This window comes from Schistocerca serialis, chromosome 3 (assembly GCF_023864345.2).
Source record: "Schistocerca serialis cubense isolate TAMUIC-IGC-003099 chromosome 3, iqSchSeri2.2, whole genome shotgun sequence".
In the NCBI taxonomy this organism is placed as follows: Eukaryota; Metazoa; Arthropoda; class Insecta; order Orthoptera; family Acrididae; genus Schistocerca; species Schistocerca serialis.
This window is the reverse complement of record NC_064640.1, coordinates 664,088,275-664,104,425: the sequence shown is the minus strand read 5'-3', so window position 1 is coordinate 664,104,425 and position 16,151 is coordinate 664,088,275.

Sequence of the window (16,151 nt, the reverse complement as noted above, 5' to 3'; positions counted from 1 at the left end):
GAAGCTCTCCTGCGAACATCCCCCTGGCTGTGGCTAAGCCATGTCTCCGCAGTATCCTTTCTTTCAGGAGTGCTAGTTCTGCAAGGTTCGCAGGAGGGCTAATGTAAAGTTTGGAAGGTAGGAGACGAGGTACTGGCAGAAGTAAAGCTGTGAGTACCGGGCGTGAGTCGTGCTTCGGTAGCACAGTTGGTAGAGCACTTGCCCGCGAAAGGCAAAGTTCCCGAGTTCGAGTCTCGGTCCGGCACACAGTTCTAATCTGTCAGGATGTTTCGTATCAGCGCACACTCCGCTGCAGAGTGAAAATCTCATTCTGAAAACTACGTCTATCATTCGCCTCCTCTAATGCTGATCGTCACACTTCATATCACTAAATAGTATCATCCCCAAATACTTATACTTTGCGACGTGTATCACCAATTGATTAGTCGGATGTTATCGGGTTCTTTCCATGTGTTACGAACATTTTTTGTGTCCACACTTCTGGACCTGACATTCGTTATTCTAGGTGGAAATACTGTCTTGAGTTTATTTCCTTACGATCACCCAACGACATTTCTTCTCTCGGCAACGTACAATGTTCTAATAGCCAAATATTGGTAGAGCCAATCACATATTTGTGGAGGTAGTATCATCGTATCTACGTTAGTAGAAATGCAGTGTGTAATGTCTTTCGGAAACCTAGCAAGATGATCAAGATTTTCACCTCCATCTATTTGTAACATATTGCATACGAACAAAGACTTATTTCAGACCAGTAATTTTTTATTGACTCCGCGCTGATTCTTTTGGGAAACTTTTTTCCCCTCTTCGAATATTGTAACTTTGATATTATACGCCCTAGGATACTGTAACAGTGCGCGCACAGTTTCGGCAGCTATTTCTATGGCGAGTAGTCCCGTTGACAGTTGCATCAATCCATTTACAATCACTTTTTAAGACACAAATATTATGTGTACTAGGAACTTCAGATGTTCTATGCGAGTCCTGTGGCCATCTAAATTCTACTGTTATGTCTCACTGTTTAATTTCTTCCCGTCTGTCCGTCCCTGTCGAAGCGAATGCTCTTAACGTTGACACCAATAATACCTTAAACTGCTGCTTTAGCTGTCACTATTGTGTGTCTGGTATTTTAATTTTTCGGACTTTCTTTCCGTCTACCACTCACTCAAGAGTATTTGAACTGTTCGGCCGAGTGTGCATCTGGTGTTTGTACAAAATAAACCGTCTGACCGTCATCGAGTTCCTAATTTACACTGTAGCTGCACGTTTGCTACCATTCCTCGTGCCATTTTTTTTAGATGCCTGGTGCATTATACCTAACTGTACAGAGGACTGACTGAGGTTTCTTGGAAGACTTCCAGGCTTTGAAGCTGGTTTCATTACACTGCAAAGCTACTTTTACCTGTCAGCCCTCTTAATGTAAATTTGATCTTTTATTATTGATTAAAACACGTTATATGTGCAACGTAAGCGTTTCTGCCATAACACTTCACTACGTGAAGCTGGGCGCTTTGGCAGTTTTAAAACTTGCCAACACTCCGAGGAAGACGTATCAGTTAAGTGTGCGTTGCTAGAATAGCTGTAATGAAGTGGAATTCCGATGCAGTATCGGTTGCGAAACAATCTTACAACTGCATCACGATATCAGTACAGTGATTATTATGCATCAGTTGGCGAAAATGATTTTTTAACATGTTTCTTGACTACAGTATCCCTTTATCGAGTTGTCTAAAACAAACCACAAACATGTAACGGAAATTATGTATGTTGTCATGCAGTAGTACGTACCTGAAGTTAAACAATTTGAAGGTACTTAATACTACACAATATGGACAGATTTGCATTAAATTTATGTTAGTATGTGTAATTCTGCGAAGTCATGATTTGTGTTTCCCATGCTTCATTTTCGACAAATAGTGCATAGTAATCTACGTTTCTAGGTGTGTCACTATTCCTAAGGTCCCGACTTAATAGCGAATTAGGTCTGAAGGTGGACGAGCCCACTATCGTACGTAAGACGAGTGTGCTTCTTGCAATACTATAATACTTACAAATTGAACACGAAGCTAAAGCGAGATCTGATGACTGATAGAACTTTATGAAGGCCATTACGGACATTATTTGATATGTCACAACGAACGAATGCAACAGCAGCCAGGGTGTGAGCAGAAACTTCCTCCCCTGGAAAAGACATTTCATAACATGTTACATTACAGCCATCTAGATTGCTTCTAAAACTTGCGACATAAAGGAAAAAATTGAAGGTTTGAAATTTCATCCTAAACTAAATGATACTAAGGCACGATTCTAAACAATTTTATATTACATTCGTATTAATCAGTACATAGAGAACCCGAAACACTACAATAAATGGTTTCTCAAGATTTCGCATTCGACATCTCTGGTTGCAATGCGCCTTGCTAGGAGCTGTTCTAGCTATTACTGGCACTGGGAAACCATCAGCAGCCAGTTGCTACTAACTAAATATCAAACATTTTTACAGCTGACACGTCAGAACTGACCAGGCTAGGAAGGAATTAGTATATTGTACAGACTAACCACCTTTGCAACACTGACATGTATTTTTCTGTTGGAATGCAGCTACAGGAAGATGGTGTTCGCTATAATTGCAATGGTACATCCTGTTATAGTCCGCGTTCACGTAATGCGACTCTATGGTGCACTCAACTGGACAAACAAGAGACGAGTTTTTCAGTCGTTATATTGCCGTCTGTACTGATGACGCTGTTTTAGCAAGATGTGCCTTTAACTCATTGCCACGTAGGCTATCCAGTTGACAATCCGTTGCCGGAGATATTAGTATTCTGGTTCCTTTCATCTTACGTCCTTCACGCGATCATCGCCGCAATTCACTAATGAGTTATATGGGCAATAGTTCCGTAACGCAATAATCCACTTTCATGCATCGACTTTGCCGCATTCAAAATGTCGCCTAGTCATGTCATCTCATGTGTTTACAGGTAGGAAGAGACGATACTACAAAGTTCAATGCTCCTGCACAGGTCGAGAGCACTGTCGCACTAGTTCTTAATTAATGTAGAAGCCACTTAATGCTACCCGCGTTTTCATGGAAAAACGATCTCCTCATTTGCATGTAAGCATCGCCATGTAATATCAAAATAAAATGCATGCGGACATCACGTTGATTTAGCAACGTATGGAAAGCATACAAACAAGAAGGGAATTTCAGATACCTATTCCTGAGTCTGAAGGAACAGCCTAGCGTTGGCTGCTTAGTTAGAAAATCTTTCCTGAAATCACGTATTTTAAGGGAAGAATTTTAGTGGCTCATCTGAGCACAATAGGTGCCAACATTTGTAGCCAGCGCCGTGTTCCACCTAGTACGCTTCACGTAGCATTTCATTCGTAGGGCACGTGGTGTTAAGACTGGGGAACTGTGGGACGCAGAAACGAGGTAACATTCTACACCTATCTTTTTCTGGTGATAAGGAGGTCGTGACGGCGCAGATTCTTCAAACAAGGTGAGGAAAGACATTAGGTTTTTATGTCCTTTCGACGCCGAGACCATTAGGGACGGAGCACAAATACAAACTAGTAGAGAAACTCTGCCGCGTCATATTCAAATTAACTACGCAGTTTTAGGAAGCCACGAGAAACACTATTCTGGATGACCGTGAATTTTGTTGGCAGCTGTGGCCCCTCGCTCTATATCAAAAGAGTTTGCAGCGCAACAAGGTTAAAGAAGAATTGACGAGAACCAAAATCAATAAACAGATTTTCAGCGTATGTAGTTGGAGAGAATGCTAATAAGTTTCAAGGCGTCAGGATGAATCTTGATGGGGGTGAGATTCAAGATGGCCCTGAAAGGGCTGCCATCAAACTGTTAAAACAGCTCACGAGTCAACACTTTGTACTACGACTGGTTTACGACGTGGCAACACCACAGGTAGTGTGCTACGTGCAACTGCTCTTAAAGACTGAATTAACTGTTAAATTTGACTCTGAAAACATTCGTGCAATCGCATGCTGATTGAAAGATCGTGAGAAGAATATTATTGCGACTTCTAAAGTGCTCGGGAACTAATGACTGGGAATCTTGTTATGAGTGTCAACGATAAACTGGCTCTAAGAATCTTTCTTGATTTCTTGACTTCTATAATTATAAATAAAAATCCGGTGGTATCCCAGCACTCCACAATTTCAATTTTAAAAAGCATTCAATTCCCTCCCATTTGGCACTTCCTTATGCACTGTTTACTGCATACATGTCAGGAGAATAAACCAATTGGGGCGAGAGCTACAGAATGTCTTCTAACCAAACTGCGTGCCCATGGAATAGCGACTCAGTTGTGTGACTGGATTAGTGATTTCCTGTTAGAAAGGTCACAGTTCGTAGTAATAGAAGGAAAGTCGTCGAGTAAAACAGAAGTAATATCCGGCGTTCCCCAAGCAAGTGTTATAGGCCCTTATTGTTCCTGATCTTTATAAACGACATAGGAGAAAATCTGAGTAGCCGTCAGATTGTTTGCAGATGATGCTGTCATTTACAGTCTTATTAAGTCATCGGATGACCGAAACGAACTGCAAATGATTTAGACATCTGTATGGTGCGAAAAGTGGCAATTGACCCAGAATAATGAAAAGTGTGGAGTTATAACGGGAGTAATAAAAGAAATCCGCTAAATTTCGATTACGCGGTAAGTCACACAATTCTTAAGGCTATAAATTCAACTAAAACTTAGTGATTACAATTATAAATAACCCAAATTTGAATGATCACATAGATAATGTTGTGGGTAGGAGAAACCAAAGACTGCGATTCATTGGCGGAACACTTATAAGGTGCAACAGGTCTACTGAAGAGAGTGCTTACACCACGCCTGTCCGCCCTGTTATGGAGTAGGGTGTGGGATCCGCATCAGGTGGGACTGACGGATGACATCGAAAAAGTACTGCATTATCGCGAAATAGGGGAGATAACCTGTCACATTTTGTTGGCACCCACCTGCATAGGGAGAAATGATCATCAAGATAAAATAAGAGAAATCAGGGCTCGCACACAAAAATTGAAGTCCTGGTTTTTCCCGCGCGCCGTTCTAGAGTGGAACGGTAGAGAGACAGCATGAAGGTGGGTCATTGAACCCTCTGCCAGGCGCTTTATTGTGAATAGCAGAGTAATCACGTAGATGAAGATTTAGACGAGAGGGAAGTTGCCTCCAGTTATGCTAATGATAGTGAGCGTGGACATAATTTGCAGAAATCCATCGTGTTTGTTAATCGTGGCATAATATTTCGTGGCAAGTGGTTTTCAGGAAACCACTTTTAGCATTTGAAGGTAACAATTTGCATCTTTTGGGAATTACACTTTACGTACGCTCATGAATACTTTACAGTATGATCTGCTGTAGTTTGTTGGTCAACGCTGGCGAAACTGACGACTGATATCTCACGATTCTCCTGCCAACTAATGTGTCCCCGAACTAGCGCCTCCTGGGTCGAATACACTGCAGCCGCGTTCGTCCCTGTCGGTAGCAAATGCCGATATTCCTCCTACCGTGATTCAGAGCTACACCGCGAATTATCCTACAAATACCATCATCTGTTCACACTACGATGAGCCGTGTCCTCGTTTCGTGGTAGAACACCTGCCGCTACCACCACACACAGCGGCTCGCAAAGGTGTGAATTTCACGGTGTAAAACCATGTCCTTCCATATTATTATAGAAAACAAAGAGCAAACTCTTTGCAGAGGCGAGTACGGCTACTACTGCACTTGTAGCTGTCGTGTTTCGTGCCCTGTAAGACTCACTTATTTGAATTTCCTCAGTTTTATCTGCCCAGATTAGTGGCTACTGTGACGTGGGATACCTGGGATGTGGGATGTAATTACTGACAGTTCAGTTTATCTCAGGTAATTGTGCATTCCTGCTATTACGGTCAATATGCCTCCACACCACACCCGACAGTTCATTTCACAGTGGCGTAACGTTGTTATATTAGCGGTTATATTATCCTTCTTAGATTTTGATCAAAGTTTCTCACAATGTGCGTACATTCTTCTTCATTGTGCTACAGTTTTCACAAGCAGGATATATTTACACCACATTGTCAGCTAACGAAAGAAAAATTACTGCTTACCTCGTATTGTGCCCTGAACAGGAAACAGCACGCTACACAGTACGTGGCGCTGATGATCATTGCTTGCATGGCGGTGAGGTATCCTGGAACATAAAATAACTTTCGTTCAAATCTATCTAAATTTCAGAGAATGCAGCATACAGTGACGTCATTGAGGTGTGTTTTATAAATATGCTATATGCATTTGGGAGCCAGTACGTTGTATAGGACGTAACCATATTACTTAATTGCCTTAGTTACCGAGCTACAAAAGCTTTCAAGCACTAAAAGCAGCACAAATGCACAGAGTGAAAAGGCGTAAAACCTGTTTCCTGAACAGTTTAAGATTCAGAAACGAGGTTTTCGGTAGATGACAGTGCGCAGATGGGCAACTAAGTTTGCTGCATGTTTAATGCTCTTAACTTCTACCAACAGAGATATTGAATGAAGTTTCTTTTTCTATGTAACATTTTAAAGGTATTCAAAAGTTCTTGAAAATGTTCGCAGTGATAAACGTTTGTTAATGTTGACGTGTCCGAAAAATATGAGAAATGTGGTAAAATTTAAATGGAAGATCGTCATATTCTGCTATTACGGCGTATGTCGGTATCTCTTGGCAGGCTCCTCCGTTGTTCTGAGCCTTTCGGTTGTTTACTTTTTTCCAGTTAAACGTGAGTAGTGGGTTGTTATAATTAAATATCCGCTACATGAGTCAGTTCACGAGCAAAACTATTTACCGTTGGGTACCCAACTTTATAGGAATGATGTTCCGAAGATGCCTGCAGGATTTGCGTTGTTAGTAGAGTTAGTGTCACGATTTTTCCGTTATACGCCGGTAGTGGTACGGCGATGTAGGGTTGAAATAAGCGTAAGTACGCATTACAGCTGCAGATAGTAAACGCTGGACTGACCCAGGCGAGCGGGGCTTTACTCAAAACTGTTTTGATGAAATAGCAATAGTGCTGCTGCTGTTCTGGTGTATCCATGCATTAAAGGAATATGTAGAGGTTCTTTCTGCACTGAGTTAACATTATTCAGAAGTTCGTGTTAACTGGCGATTTGGGAATTGCTCCTGGGAAGCCAACAGCCAGTTGCGTCACAAGCTGTTTAATAAGTTACTGTTGTCATGGCTGAGAGCTCCGGAGAAAATATGCAATCTTCAAGCATTGCACGAGCTGTGTCACAACAGATGAATATTCCAAGTTACACCATGCGAAAAATGCTGTGAACAATTTTGAAATGGTATCCGTAGTAATTTCCAGGATGTGGATGCAGATGCTGGTCACACTGAGCAATGTTTGTAATCCGGAACAAAATGTATGCTACTGTCAAATGCTTCCCTCCTGGGGAAATTGTTTCTTTCAGAAGCTTTCTAACGTCCTTAGACATAGTGGGGCAACCTGTGTATCAGTGCACTGTCCATTGTTGCCAAATTTATTCAAGATGGCGGCAGTGACGTCATCCAAGATGGCGGCATGTAGACTTGGCAACATTGCATGATGTCAGTCAAGATTGCGGATTTTGGCGGGAAAGTAGGTCAATTGGCGCAAAATTCAAATTCCAACAGGATAATGCCTGCAAAACCATTATCATTCGCCTACCTCCACTACATAATTTGCCTCCCCCCCCCCCCAAATTCAAATACAAACACGATAATGTCTCGAGAACTGTATTTCTATTCATTATTATCATTTATTATTTATTCAAGACGTCTGATTTCGGTGGGAAGAAAGCCATTTGCCTTTCATCTATAACAAAAATATGTAACAAGTTCAAATTCCAACACCATAATTGATCAATCCTACCAAATACTCCATATCCTACGAACTTTGTCACTTATATTTTTGTACTAACCTAATTCACAATCAGTTATTTAGCAGGGAATTCAAATTCCAGCACAATAATGCGCCACACCCCGAAAAAGGCGGTAAAATAGACCAATTGTGCTACATCCACTAACCTAACCCCCCAACCCCCTAGAAAATGGCGGCAAGTTGAAATTCCGACATGATAATACACCACACCGCTCTTATCTCTACTAAGCAAAGAAAATCGCACGAAAATAGCTCACTTGGCCTATCTCCACTAACCAAAGTCACCTGACAGTCACCATTTCCTACGAACTGGCAACAACTTTTAATTTTTTGTCATAAACAAATGGTTCAAATGGCTCTGAGCACTATGGGACTTAACTTCTGAGGTCATCAGTCCCATAGAACTACTTAAACCTAACTAACCTAAGGACATCACACACATCCATGCCCGAGGCAGGATTCGAACCTGCGACCATAGCGGTCGCGCAGTTCCAGACTGTAATGCCTACAACCGCTCGGCCGCTCCGGCTGGCTTTGTCGTTAACAAAATTCAGTTCCCATATGTCTACTAAGCTAACAAAATGGCGCGAAAGGAAAGAGTTAACTAACCTCAGTAACCATACTGCCCCCACCTAAGAATTCGTTGGCGAAGGACTTGTACATAAGACTTTAAACAATTCCATGCAGATGTGTTCACCACTACGTCAGGACTGCAACTGACTTAGTTCAAACTGTTGCCAGGAGAGGAAGCTACCCCTGGCGCCGCCACTAGTCCGCGAGAGAGCGGTTACCTCACCCCACCTCACAGCCATCGGTAGCGGTCCACGCGCTCCTGTGCCCGCTAGAACCTTGCGGGTCCAGCGGCGTAATCATGTTTTCGCCGGACACACTGGAACCTATCGATTCTGACGTCACAGCGATCAACCACGTGGTTTCATGGTGGACAAAGAACACACTTGGCGCCAAAGTTGTTCACACCCCCACCACACACTAAAACCGGACCCGCGCTGCGCCGCCGCCTTGCTGGCGTCCGACCGCTTACGTCACACACACACTAACGCTGCCTCCATACACACACACACACACACACACACACACACACACACACACACACACACACACACACACACACACACACACACCCCAGACAGTCTTCTGTAAATATGCTAACACCCACCTCACGCATCTAAGCTGTCAATTGCCTACCTTCTTAATTTAGTTTCCATTTTTAATCATATCAAATAACTGAATTTGCAATTTCATACACGTATCGAAAACTTTTTCAACTACCTAATTTCAACTACTTTTAAAGGACCAGACCACCACCTCTTCATAGGAACCGTCGCCGAGCGTGAAATCGGGCAGTAAACAAATCTCACTCGCGTTTTCACTACCAACGTAAGAAAATTGTTGCAAACTAAGATCATAACCAGCACTACTAACCTAAGTCGCCAGACCACCACCTCTTCCTAGGGGCGGGTGGTAAAAGGACTCGTCCTGCACTAGGCTGATGGGGGGAGGGGGGCAGGAAGGAGAGTACTCTATTTGTGAGCAATTTATTTAGGGGTGGAGTATATTTATCACAGAACACATGCTCTGACATGTCTTACAGCATACAGACCTGCAAACCACTCTTACATAATTCATCTATAACTCTACACACACACTGTTGCTAATTGTAAACCGTCAAAATAACGCATTGCACAGTCTACATACATGCGAAGCACTTCTAAATAACGCAATACGTCTACGTCCATATAGCCAAACAACTCCTAAATTGTCAAAAATAATAGTCCACGTAAAAGACTCAGATTGCTAATCGTCAACTGTCGAAATCATACACCGACCTCTAATCAATTAGGGGCAGGACCACCACCAAGTGTATTCGCCACTGACTCCATAGCCCAACTGTCAGTTCATATCGACGCCACTAGAGAACGATGTAGTGACGCAAGTACCGTAATCTAAGATGGCTCAACCTAGTGTGTTCACCACGAGGTCTGGTACCCAGTACCAACAGAAAACGCTATCGTCATTTTCGTGACGTAAACCGAGATGGTGAGGGGAAAACGAATCACTCTGATGTGCACTGCAGGGGGTGTAATGATTGACAGCACTTTTTTCAAACAGCTTATTTAACCATACAGTAGCCTGTATCACACAATCACAAAACACCCACCCAAATGTGCCCCCGGCCATGTTGCACAGCCCACAGACACGTACCCAACTCAATTTCTGTACACACAATAGCAAACTGCTCCTAAATAATTCTTCACACAGATGTGTAGATACGCCCAGTACTCGTAAACTATCAAAATAACGCATAGCAGAGCCTGCAGATCCGCTCGCAAAATAACGCAGCAGACGTGCGTGGGTAAACTTTAATCACTCCCGCACCGATCACCTGCACAGCGGTCAAACAGAGAATCGTTGTACCAAGTCAACCTCATACAACACCACGCCTGGAAGTAAATTTCATCATCCTGATCTCACTTAAACCACATTAGGCAATGAACTAATTAACAGTCATTCAAAAACGTGCCCAAACATACCTAAAAATTATTCTTATTGAAGTCTTATGAACTGTACACAAGCTTTTCACACCGCATCTATTACTTTATCTTCTACTAATAATATATTTCATTTCTAATAAAGGCATGAAATTCAATTGCGTAGAAGCGCATGATCACAAGGACAAGTTAATTATATTTTCTTACACACACATATCCCCAAACTACCCCCATTATATTAAAATTCAAACATAATTCAAACATCATTCTACACACATATGCTATATAGATAACAAAATTAATCATTTATAAAAATTTAACTTATTAAATAGATCCATTGTAAGCGAAAATTATAAACCCGCATTCTAACCTCACTTCTCATTTAAGCTCTATCCTTTGCGTCAGACGAGCTACCCCAATGCAGCACACGTAAACAGAAACAAATATAAAATAATTTCAATTTTTATAATTTCATAAAGAAAGTGTACATCATTTTGTTCATTAGCATCATGTTTGTGTTCCTGTTCTCCTCCTCCTCCTCCTCCTCCTCCAAGTACTCCGCCACAAGGAAGTACCACTGGGGGCGACGGTCGAGTGAACCTATTCAAATAAACATAAATTTGCAAGGTGCGTCAGACCTCTCGGCTACCCTGCGCAGCCAACAAGAATGCACGGAATGAAGCGCTCGACAAGTAAGAGAGAGAGAGAGAAACAAAAAACAACGGGACCTGATGATACTATACAAGGTGCCTAAACGATATTAAAATGTAAGTATTGCATACAGGAGGGAGAGAATGAAAGTATATAAAATGAACATTGAGTAATATTTGTGTTTGGCAGAAAATCCACGAAGTTTAGAATTTCTGGAAGTATTTGCAAAGAAATTGCACTGCTATATACATATCCATAAGTCTTTTTCAGCAGTCAAAAACGTTAAAAGCTGCCACTCCAAAGATAGTAAAACCGCGAAAATGGGCAGCATCCAGTTCGTTTAAAAACATCAGGTAACTAATGTGGTTTCGATTGAACTATCATTTTTTACATCTTTTTCTTTCATTAGTTGCGTCTAAAGGGGATTTCTGACATTTCCTCGCAATGTAACAGGATGCATAACCTATGCTTAAGTGTGTGCTGCGAAGAAAGAGTCGACAATCAGGCGCTACAGGTCTGACCGTCTGGATGCCGCGTCAGACTTTGTCGAACCGACCATATAATATCGTCGGTAGGGCGCTTTACAGGAACAGCAGTAAAGTACGAGCAGCCAATTTCGGCACAACTTACAAGTTGGGAAAATTAATCTGCAATGGCGTGTTGCACAGGAACCACCGCATTGTTGTGCAGTCGCGATAAACCACTACAGCTCTGAAGTTCTGGGTGTATGCTACATCCGCGAGTAGCTGGATACCGGTGCACATCAGAAAAACAGGCGATAAACATGACAATGCGTGAAAACCGCCTGCGGACGGCACTCAAACACACACCGGAGTCTAGCAACATGACTGACCGAACGGCGTACCAGACAACAAGAGCAAGTCAGTAGCACCCTACCCAACAATGAAGTGCAAAGAACGTCTGACAACGCTGTCAACGGGTCAAGTACGAGCCACAACCCAAATAGAGATCAAAGAGGAAGACCAATACCAAAACGAAGTCGTTGATGATTAGTCAGTAGTACGGTGGACATAGTAACGAATCCTATCCGATTAAGTACACGCCTTACTGAGCGGTCGAGGTGCGGCGGTATTTTTGACAACCGCGAGGGACACTACTGGCCGGTTTATTCCCGCGGCGAGACGATGACGCACGCACAAGGAAAGAGCAGCGCTGCGGAGACACCGTCCTCTACCGTCCATGGGGGTCGATTTGCTCCGACGGACAGTCGGCTTCCGAGCAGCCCGATACCAGATTTTATAACTTAGTACTATAGAGGTTCTGTCGAATAAGAATAAAATAACCATGCCACACTGAACGTATTGGTTTCTTACACTCTTTCTCTCCGGTACGCCCAGTGTCTTCCAACTGCACAACCCAGTTACCATGAGTTGGCATTATGGCCACATACTGATGGATGGATTTTTTTTGGGGGGGGGGGGGGGGAGGGTTAGGGCGCACAACTTCAACGGTCATTAGCGACCAGACTACGTTAGGAATGCACTGCGAGTCACAAGTTTAAAACAGCAACGAAACGGAAAACACGATAAAAGACAGACTGACAGGCATAGGATTAAAAAAAACGCATAATCAAATGTCCTTAGAGAGGGTTGTCAAGTTGATAAAATGAAGAACGGGAGCAACTGTTCGTGGGTCATCCGCTAAAATGGCATCTAGAGTACATGGCAGGCCTAGATCAAGACACAGTGTGTTAAAATCCGGACAGGACGTTAAAATGTGGCGGACCGTCACCAATTGCCCACATGGGCAGAACGGCGCCGGCGCAGCCGTCAGCAGATGGCGATGGCTGAACCGGCAGTGTCCAATTCGTAACCTGGCCAAAACTAAGTCCTCCCGCCGAGAAGGGCGTGAGGAGGACGTCTAAGCCGCGGGAAGAGGTTTCAAGGCCCGAAGCTTGTTGTCTGTAAGTGCAGCCAATCGGCATGCCACAGCGATAAAATGCGCCGACAAATGACCCTGCTACAATCTGATGAAGGGACACAACAAGAAGCTGTCCGAGGCTGGAGGACCACAGCCTTGGCCGCGGCATCTGCAGCTTCGTTCCCAGGGATACCGACATGGCCAGGAACCCACATAAAGCTAACTGGAGAACCGTCGTCCACCAGCTGCTGAAGAGAGCGTTGGATCCGGTGCACGAAAGGGTGAACTGGATACGGATCACTGAGGCTCTGGATGGCGCTCAGGGAATCAGAGCAGATGACATAAGCAGAATGTCGGTGGCGGCAGATGTAAAGAACAGCTTGGTAGAGGGCAAAGAGCTCAGCTGTAAAGACCGAACAATGGCCATGGAGCCGGTATTTGAAACTTTGTGCCCCGACAATAAAAGAACACCCGACCCCGTCATTGGTCTTAGAGCCATCTGTATAAATGAAGGTCATATTAATGAACTTCTAACGAAGTTCGACAAATCGGGAGTGGTAGACCGAACCGGGGGTAACCTCCTTTGGGAGCGAGCTGAGGTCAAGGTGAACGCGAACCTGAGCCTGGAGCCAAGGTGGCGTGTGGCTCTCGCCCACTCTAAACGTTGCAGGGAGTGAAAAATTAAGGTGTTGAAGGAGGCGACGAAAGCGAACTCCAGGGAGTAGCAGGGCAGAGACATACAACCCGTATTGACGGTCGAGAGAGTCGTCAGAAAAGGAACGATAAGACGGGTGGTCGGGCATTGCCAGTAGCCGACAGGCATACCGACAAAGCAGTATATCGCGCCGGTAGGTGAGTGGCAATTCACCAGCGTCAGCACGAAGACTCTCGACGGGACTAGTATAAAACGCTCCGATCGCAAGTCGTAAACCCCGATGTTGTATGGAGTTGAGGCGGCGTAAGATAGATGGTCGTGCAGAGGAGTATACGAAGCTCCCATAATCCAGCTTGGAGCGGACGATCGACCGATATAGGCGAAGTAGGACGGTTCGATCCGCTCCCCACGACATACCACTGAGAACACGGACATTTAGAGAACGGGTACAACGGGCAGCCAAATATGACATGTGGAGACCAGCTAAGTTTCCTGTCAAATGTAAGACCTGAAAATTTTGTTGTCTCCACGAATGGGAGAGCAACGGGGCCGAGTCGTAAGGACGGTGGTAGAAACTCTTTGTAGCACCAGAAGTTAATACAGACCGTCATCTCGGCAGAAAAACGGAAGCCATTGGCGACACTCCAGGATTAAAGACGGTCAAGAGAACGCTGAAGACAGCGCTCCAGGAAACATGTACGCTGCGCGCTGCAATAGATGGTAAAATAATCCACGAAAAGGGAGCCTGATACATCAGCTGGGAGGCAATCCGTTATTGGATTGATCGCTATGGCGAAGAGAGCGACGCTCAAAACTGAGCCCTGTGGCACCCCATTGTCCTGGCGAAAGGTGTCCGACAGGACAGAACCCATACGTACCCTGAACTGTCGATCCGTTAAAAAGGAACAAATAAAAAGAGGGAGGCGACCGCGAAGGCCCCATGTATGCATGGTGCGGAGAATGCCCGCCCTCCAACAGGTGACGTAAGCCTTCTCCAAATCTAAGAACACAGCCGCGGTCTGGAGCTTCCGCAAGAAGTTATTCATAATGAAGGTCGACAAGGTAACCAGATGGTCAACAGCAGAGCGGCGCCTACGAAATCCACATTGTACATTGGTAAGTAGGCGTCGAGATTCGAATAGCCAAACCAAACGAGAGTGAACCATGCGCTCCATCACTTTACAGACACAGCTGGTAAGCGAGATGGGTCGATAACTGGAAGGCAAGTGCTTGTCCTTCCCCGGCTTAGGGATCGGGACAACAATAGACTCGCGCCAGCATGCGGAAACACGTCCCTCAATCCAGATGCGATTGTAAGTACGAAGAAGAAAACCTTTACCCGCAGGAGAAAGGTTTTTCAGCATCTGAATATGAATAGAATCAGGCCCTGGAGCAGAGGACCGTGATCGGCCAAGTGCGTTTTCGAGTTCCCGCATGGTGAATGGGGCATTATAACTTTCACGATTCGAGGAGCGGAAGTTAGGTGGCCTAGCCTCGTCTGCCTGTTTGCGGGGGATGAAGGCAGGGTGGTAATGAGCGGAGCTCGAAACCTCTGCGAAAAAGCGGCCGAAGGCATTGGGGACATCCTCAGGGGCCACAAGGACGTCATTCGCGACCTTAGTGCCAGATAGCCGGCGCAGGGTACCCCAGACAACAGAAGGGGTAAAACTGTTGAAGGTGCTTGTGAAAGCAGCCCAGCTGGCTTTCTTGCTTTCTTTAATAATACGACGACACTGTGCACGTAATCGTTTATAATTGATACAATTCGCCACTGTAGGGTGGCGTTTAAAGGTGCGTAAAGCACGTCGACGAGCACGTAAAGCGTCTCTACATGCTGCGGTCCACCAGGGGACCGGTACGCGACGTGGAGAAGAAGTAGGGTGAGGGATGGAATATTCAGCAGCAGTGAGTATGACTTCCGTGAGGTGTGCGACCTGACGATCGCAGCTTGTGAGGGTTTGATCCTGAAAGGTCGCCCTGGAAGTGAAGAGCCCCCAGTCTGCTTTGGAGATGGTCCAACTAGATGAGCACGGAGAGAGGGTATGCTGCAGGAGATAGATAACACACGGGAAGTGGTCGCTCGAATATGTATCAGAAAGGGCATACCACTCAAACCGGCGTGCAAGTTGGGTAGTACATATAGAGAGGTCTAAATGGGAATAGGTGTGAGATGTGTCCGAAAGAAAAGTAGGGGCGCCAGTATTGAGGTAGACAAAATTGAGCTGGTTGAAAAGGTCTGCTAACAGGGAGCCCCTCGGGCAGGATGCTCGAGAGCCGCAAAGGGTATGGTGGGCATTGAAGTCTCCAGTTAAAAAAAATGGTGCAGGTAGCTGAGCAATAATTTGCATCATGTCTGCCCTGGTAACAGCAGACGACGATGGAGTGTAAATGGTACAAATGGAAAATGTAAAAGTGGGGAGAGTAATTCGGATGGCAACTGCCTGCAGGCCGGTGTGCAACGTGATGGGATCGTAGTAAATATCATCCCGGACCAGCAACATAACCCCTCTATGAGCCGGGATACCTACCACAGGGGGTAG